Source organism: Stegastes partitus, unplaced genomic scaffold (assembly GCF_000690725.1).
Source record: "Stegastes partitus isolate 25-593 unplaced genomic scaffold, Stegastes_partitus-1.0.2 Scaffold1518, whole genome shotgun sequence".
Classification (NCBI taxonomy): Eukaryota; Metazoa; Chordata; class Actinopteri; family Pomacentridae; genus Stegastes; species Stegastes partitus.
Window position 1 is genome coordinate 1 of NW_007579249.1, and position 6,344 is coordinate 6,344.

Sequence of the window (6,344 nt, forward strand, 5' to 3'; positions counted from 1 at the left end):
GATGGAAACTTCTGACTTCAACTGTCTTTATGTGTACTTGTTGTGACGATGTTTACACGTCGTCGCTCATATCAATGTCTGTAATTTCTTCTGTAATGTATTCGAGGAATAATTATCAATAAATGTCATTCACAATCACAAAACGTAAAATACAGTTCTGACCTGATGCAGCCGCAAAATGAACCGAAATCAGCAGGACTCATCGGCTGACTTGATCATGATAACGAGACTTCTGCTGCTTTAAATGTCAGCCGTCATTACGGCCTCATAATTAATTAGTCAAAACGTGATCTTGGCTTCCAGCAGTGAAATAAACACGACTGAAACGGTAGAAAACAGTCCATGTAGGTAAATCACCAGTTTGTTTGTTTCTTCCTGGGTTTTGTTTGTGTTTTAATTCCATGTATTAAATGCGTGAGATTTACGGAGACGGTGAATTAAATGTTTTCCCTTCCTGGTTCTTTGTGAGTCTTTGGAGGTTTTGTTCATCCTGTAATTGTTTGATGTTGTTGTTTTTATGTGAATTTAGCTAATTTAAAGTTAAATAAACAGAAGGGATTGGTTTGTCTCCATGATTCTGTCTTTGTTTATCTATGTTTCGGTTTCATGTCCTTTCTCAGCTACTTCCTGTTTTATTTTGAAACTGCCTCTCCTCGGTTGTCGCTTCTGTTTTTACTTCCTCTTTTGTCAGTTCCTGTTGATTGGCCTGATTCGTTTCACCTTGTCTCTCTTTGTCCTGTTTTTGCTGCTCTCACGTTGCTTCGACTTTGTGGTTTTTTGCTCTTTTGACTTCTGTGGATTTAATTTGATTTTCCGGATCGTCGTCTTCTTTTTCTCTATTTCCGGATGTACTGTTGTCTGGATTACCAGCCGCCTTCCGTCTGTTCACCTGTGCAGCCCAGTAAGTGTCTTTATTCAGCTTTCTTTCCCACAACCTGCCTGTCGTGTCTGTTCTGGTGAGTCTTGACGTGGTTTCGGGTAAATCCGACGTCAGAACTCCGTGTTTGACTTCATGTTGGGTCTCATATCTGTCCGAGCTGCTGCAGAAACCGATGGAGACCAGAAGCTTCTCTGTGCACTCTGTGATGTTAAAGAGCCAAACTGTATTCTCAGTTACACTTTAAAATAAGCATAAATCGATGCTGTACGAAAGGCAGCCGGTTCAAAAAAAACCCACCAGTATCTGGCTCAAGTTTAGTTTCACACTGTGTTTGACACTTTAACACGTTGGTTGCTGGTTAGAGGTCAGAAACATATCCATGTTTGGTCTTTTACTATACGTTTGATGCTTCTCCTCCATTTTGCGGGTTGCCATGGTGACACGTCGCGTTACTGTAAGTCCGATTTCATGTGATTTGGCTCATTATTTTACCTTATTTTTTCCTAAATGTGACATTTGAGCTCCTGAATATCTTCAATTAAAGTATCCATCTATATCATAATGTAAATAATTTATATTGATTATTGATTTCTCTACTCACCCTTTAATTGATTTGATGGATTTTATTTATTCATTTCTCTTCTTTGAACTGATGTTATTCATTGGTTTCTCTATTTATTGACTTATTTGCATATTGTTGTCCATTCAGTGAAGCCTTCATTACGCCGTTGTTTCTGTCTTATTGTTTTTAATGAATTTTGTGCGGTAAGCAAACAGCACAAGACAAGCACAGAGAAAAGAGACAAAATGACACAAATGAGACACAAAACTGAACAAAAAACTAATGCTAAATAATGAAAACAAGACACAAAGCGTCATAAACAAGACAAAATGACAAAGTGACCTAAAAACGGCAAAGAAATGAGACGAAAACATAGACATTAAACAACAAAAATGAGACACGAAATCGAACGCAAGACAACAGCAGTAAGACAAAATGAGAGAAATTAGACGGAAAACGACATAAAATGACAAAAAGGGAAAAAAACAGACACAAAATTACACAAATGAGACACAAAACTTGGCGAGAAATGACAAAAAACTGATGCAAAACAATGAAAACAAGACACAAAGCTTCATAAACAAGACAAAACGACCTAAAAACGGCAAAGAAATGAGACGAACCAACACAAGTGAGAGACGAAGTGAGAAAAATTTGATATAAAAAAAACAAAAATGAGACACGAAATTGAACGCAAGACAACAGCAATAAGATAAAATTAGATATAAATAAGAAAAATGAGATATAAAATGACAAAAACGAGACGCAAAGCTGGACTAAAAAGAAACGCGAAACAACCACAATCAGTCATAGAGTGACCAAAACGAGACTCAGAACTCGGTGTTGCTCGACAACGTTCAGCCGTCGAGGAGCTGCAGGTACAGTTTAGTTAATATCCAGCTTCTAGAAGATGCTCTGAATCCATCTGGAGTCTTATTTCGATGTGGATTTGTCAGAGCTATTAGTTACCCACAGATGAGCCAGCGACAGGTCTGCAAGTCGTCTGTTTATCTTTGACTCCTGACAGTGTTTATGGCGTGAACCTGAAACGCTCGTCTGTTTATTCGTACACGTTTCCCCGTAGACGAACACGTCCCGGCGTGTGCAGAGGCTTCCTGAAATAACAACGCTGCTGCTGCTTCGTGACCCGTATCTCTGCAGCGACTTTCGAGGCGGTAAACAAAGCAGAGCGGCTCCCACGTTCGCCAGTCTCCGAGCATCTGTGTCGACGACGAGCTGCTACAAAACTGCCAACGTGTTACATAAACTGCATTTTTTTTTCCCCCTTCCCCTCCTTGTTCTGCCGTTCCCTCGCCCTCCCTCTCGGCCCGAACAAGACGACCCAGTAACTTTCTTTGATATGTAAAAACGCAGCCGAGCAGATGAAGATGTTTCATAAATCGGCAGCAGTCTGGGTTTTTTTTTTTTCTCTTTCTGCTCGTTTTTAAGCTGCGTCATTTCCCCCCCCCGATTTTGAATTTCCCCCTCGTTGTTTCCTCTCGGGTCAGACGACGCTTCGCCCTCGCAGGGATTTTCCTTTTTTTCCCTGCGTCTGCAAATATATGCTCCGTAGCGTTTCTATTAATGCCGTTTGACGGATTCTTGTTTTTCCGCATGTTTTAATAAGCCCAAGATTCTGGGTGTTTGTTTTGTTGGCCTCGGTCAGATGTGATGCATCCCTGCAGGTCTCCGGGGAGGAGGAGAGGGAAACGGGGAAGCTTGTGTGGAAGAAAAACCTCCGATTTTACCGGAAAAACACCGACGCGTGGTGGCGAATGAGGACAGCGGCTCAGGGGAGGAGTAAAGGTCGGACGTACGCGTGGATTCGTGACTGGAAAAACTACGCAGACGCATCGTTTTCTGAGATAAATAAAACCTCGGTAGAAAAACACTCTACCTGCAGCCTTAATTAAGCATAAATGGCATAAAAAGCTTCTATTAGCAGCACATTAAATCACCCGAACCTGCTTGTTTTATTGCTGAAGTGATGTCTGTCTACAGAAAATGACGTCGCTCTGCAACTAAGCTGCGTTTTCACTTCATTTTGTTGCGAAAACAACTTAATTCGTGAGCTGTGACGAGGCGGGAAAAAAAAGGAGCAACGCCTGAGATGTAAGTTTAGGGAACAAACTGTGTGGTTCGGTTTAGAACAGGATGAGAATCTTGGTTGAGTTTTGACACCAAAATGAATTGTTTTGGGTTAAAATAGTCCCATTTGTTGCCCTCGTGTTCTCCTGCCGGTTTCTTGTCTTTCTGTGGGTTTGTTGGATTTAGTTTTGGATCACCAGCCGCCTTTTGTTTGCTCACGTCAGTAAGTTTGTTCCTGTTCTGCCTAAATCCGATACTCGAACTCCTCATTTCACTATTTTCAAGACAGAAACTGATGGAGACCAGAAGCTTCTCTGTGCACAACTCGGTCTTCTTCAAACCACCTTCCGATACAGCCAAACGGATATTTTAGTTTTGTTGCTACGGAGCCCGTCCGGTGACATCGATAAGAAATAAAAGTAACTCGTTAGTAAATCGTGGCCACGAGTTATTAATGCGTGGGAACGACACAGTGAAGTCGTGGCCTCGCATTACTAACATGAAGAAACAAGAAGTTGTGGAGCAAATTTGACACCAGCTGTCGATTAAGGATCACGGGCGGACTTGCATGAAACATGGAGCATTTTGATTTGATCTGATTTTACACCGACATCCTGCGATCTCTTGAGATGAAACGCTGTGTGATAATTATGTCGTTCCCACGCAATAATAACTCGTGGCCACGATTTACTAACGCGTGGGAACGAATTATTTTTATTTACTATCGATGTCACCAGACGGGCTCCGTATGTTGCATAGGAACTTTTTTTTCCTTTAGATGATCTACATGTTGGTTGTCAAACTGCGACACACTAACTGCTGTTTGTAAAGTTTAAACTACGCTTTTGGTCCAACAAACACGGACGACTTTGTTGACATCGTTTAGTTTGGAGTCGAGTAAAGTCCAGTTCGTGCTTTCTACGTCATGGATAACATAAATAAGTCCACAACAGCAGATGACCTCACATCTCCAGATGTCCTGTGCTCCACACGCGTAACCGTTTTACGCCTTTTTTGTTAAAATTTTTTGGGGCTTTTGAAATTTAAGTAATTTTGTGTCTGTTTCATCTGTTTGACATGATTTAAATGGTGCGATTTTGGAGCCAACTCCGAGTAAATGTTCAGTCAACTTTAAATAAGCTAGTTTAGAGTCGAGTTTTAGTTCAAGTAAAGCCCAGTTCATGCTTTCCAGATCATATATGATATAACTTTCGCCATCTGCCGAGGTGACCGTAAATCTCCAGATGTGCTACGTCCACCCACATCTGGAATAATCACTGCTTTGTAGCCATTACACATCATTTTGTGAAAAGTTTGTGGCTTTTGGAACTTGTTTTGAATATTTTTTTGTGCGTCTTTGCAGCTGTTTTATCTGTTTGAAACGATTTAAACGAGTTAGTTTGGAGTCGAGTTCACGCTTTCCGCGCTTCATGAGCTTCTCGACGTAACTTTTGTCATCTTCTCACGTCCACGACGGTCTATGGAAACCCATCTGTGGACATCCACGTGCACCACGAGCACAAATGTTCATCACGAGTAGAGACCATATGAAGAGATCCTCCGTCATGCACACCTTTATAATTCGTGTCCGTGTTTTCCGTCAATGCCTGAACACAGTGGGAAGCTCTGAAGTCTCCAGATATCCTGAGCCGTGTCCACTGTGGGGCAATAAGATCACCAATCACTGACAAGGCGCGACAACCTGTAACCAGCTGCTTTATCCTGGGAAAAATGCAAAGTCACAAGCTTGCAGAGACATCCACAGAAGCCTCATGTGATGCTGTGTTCGGCATTAGGAGGCAGCAGGCTGAAGCGCACCGACTCTAGCATGAAGGAAACTGACGAAAATTGTCCTTAAATGTTCAGTAGAAAGAGTGATTTACCACCTTTATGTCTTTCCGTGGTCATTTTGTGTCTCTCTGTGGTTGATTTAAGGCCTTTTGTGCGTCTTGGCCAACATTTTGTGGTTCCTGTTACTTGTTTTGAGTAGCTTTGTGTCCAACCAATGGGAGTTTGGTCAGACGAGTCCACTTAGACACTGCAGCCGTGTTTTTTTGCATCAGATTCACAAACTTCTACCGTTGCGTTGTGGTTCGTAGACACACATGAACGAACCCTTAAACATTTGTCTTCACTCGATCTTTGCCGCCAATAGGTGGAATTTGGTTTAAGCGAGCGAGTCTCATCGGCAGCCCAACATCTGTGTCCGTCGCTGCTGCTGTACGTGCAGCTGTGGCTCTTTGAGCTAATTCGCCGCTCGCGTCTGTACGAGTATCGGCGCAGAAACGTCTCAGTCGTCATTACCGAACGTCACAAACGCGATCGGTGATTAATTGGATGTTGGAACGCATCGTGCACGTGAGACTCGTTCACGGTTTTAAAATGTGGCCGAGGGGGAAATCACAAACAGACGTCTTCACTTATTGACTGCAAAGATTGATGAGCAGGTTTACGGGATAATAACGCTTCAGGGAAATCCACAACTTGTTTTATATTTAACGTCATTATTTCACCTGCAGCTGGGTGAAGTCTGGTATTCTCTTTAAAAAAAATAAATAAATCGCAAGCCTTTTGTTGGTGTTTTGCTTTTTTGACGATATTCAAAGCTGTTGTGCACTACCTCTCACTGCCAGTAGGGGGCGACAGAAGCTCAACACTGCAGGTTTAAGCTTTACGCCACCACCTTATTTTACCATGAACATTTTACTTTGATCAGGTGTTATTTCATGTCGTTAAACTGTTTTTCCTCAACATAAAGTCCTGCACCTCCATCGAGGAGGAGAAAGAACTCGTCTTCTGTAAAACAGAAGAATT